A 1788-nucleotide genomic window follows, 5' to 3' on the forward strand; every position below is an offset into this window, starting at 1 on the left:
CTCCATTCGAATCATATTTAGATTGTCAAAAAGATGAACGATAAAGCATCGGACAAAATATAATTAAACTTTAAGTATTTTTAAAGAAATAATTATTGCTTATAAAGAGAGGGAGAGAGAGAGAGAGAGATCGCGACAAAATAATTTACAATTTTGATTCCTATCACTTCGATTCTTCATTAAATATGTATACATCACGCGGAATATGCGCTTCGAAATTTATCATTGCGATATATTTACGTATTATTTAAGCTATATAAAAGATAAATAATTTATCATATCAAATTATTTCCCGATACTTATGATTGCGTTTCGAAAAGAAGTTTGACGGAATGTCTCGCGCTCTACTATCTTACTGTTCGAGTGTCGCCGTGTGAATGATAAGATCGTAAATCGTAACACGTTAACAATAGCGCGCTAATGTTTACGTCATCAAGGCCGAATACTATGTTATTGATAATTTGCTGCCGAAATATTTTCCGTACTATGACGTATATACAAGCGAAATATTAAATTATATACAAATATTTTAAATTATAAATCGATTTAATAGACGATTAATATCACGGAGTTTATCGTTAATTACTCGGATCTGCGATTCGACTATTTTATTGCGCGTTCTCAATCCGAATCATATTTAGATTGTCGAAAAGTCGAACGATAAAGCATCGGACAAAATATATATAATTTTAAATATTTTTAAAGAAATAATTGTTGCCAAAATGTTGTCAAAATATAAATAACACGATAATTAGATTAGCATATATTCAATTTAGCAGCGTCAAGTTTTTCTCTAATTGAAAAGTTATTTTATACTTAAATTTGTCTTTCAAACTAAAAATTTTTTTCACTTGAATATATTCCACTATTTTGATCACATTGCAATTTTTAATATTAGAAATAATAATAAATGAATTTTGTAAAATAAATTTTTATTAATTGGCGCAATATTTTTATATCACTATTTTTGTAGAATATTAAAACAACTATTTTGTAAAACAGTTTTTTACTTTAAATATGACAGTGTTTTTGTATTAAAATAACACTGTTTTGTATAAGAATTTTTCACAACAAATTGAAATAACACTATTTTGTATAAGAGTATTTTTATAGCGAAAGGCGCTTGTTCGCGTGCACTTGGCGCCTTTTTTTCACTTTTTTTAAAAAAAGGTAATTTTTTAGCCATTATAGAATATACTAGAATGGCAAAATATCACGCGCAGTTATATATATAATAAAACATTAATAAATCCATAATATTTCTCCACAATTTTAATCCATAATTATGTATTTAGCACGGACATGCATCAACCCCAGCCGTTTTACCGTGGCACCAAAAGTGAATCTGGCCATGTAGTTCTGCAGGCTCTAAAATGGATCTAGTTGATGCTACTGTACCAGCTAGAAAAGGCGTCTTACGAAAAACGGCGGCCGTGACCTCTCTCAGGCTTCCCTCTGTTCGCCTTTCTGTGGCAGATTTTGCAAATTCTTGAAATAATACCATCAATAAAACAATTACCAACGACTGGTTATTACACCATAATAGTTATACATGTATGTCGATAAAAAGATTGTACATTGCATATCCGCGAAATGGATAATCACACAAATATAAATATATTAATTATATATAAAATTATATATAATTATATATAAAATATATGCATACATACATATTTTTTTCTCTTATATAATCTCTCTCTATATATAGGAAAAATAATAAGAGAATAATAATTGTAAAATAATTAGAAAAATAATTTCTGCATTGTTTTTTTAGAAGAAGTGAAA

Source organism: Formica exsecta, unplaced genomic scaffold (assembly GCF_003651465.1).
Source record: "Formica exsecta isolate Colony F162 unplaced genomic scaffold, ASM365146v1 scaffold4, whole genome shotgun sequence".
NCBI classification, from domain to species: domain Eukaryota; kingdom Metazoa; phylum Arthropoda; class Insecta; order Hymenoptera; family Formicidae; genus Formica; species Formica exsecta.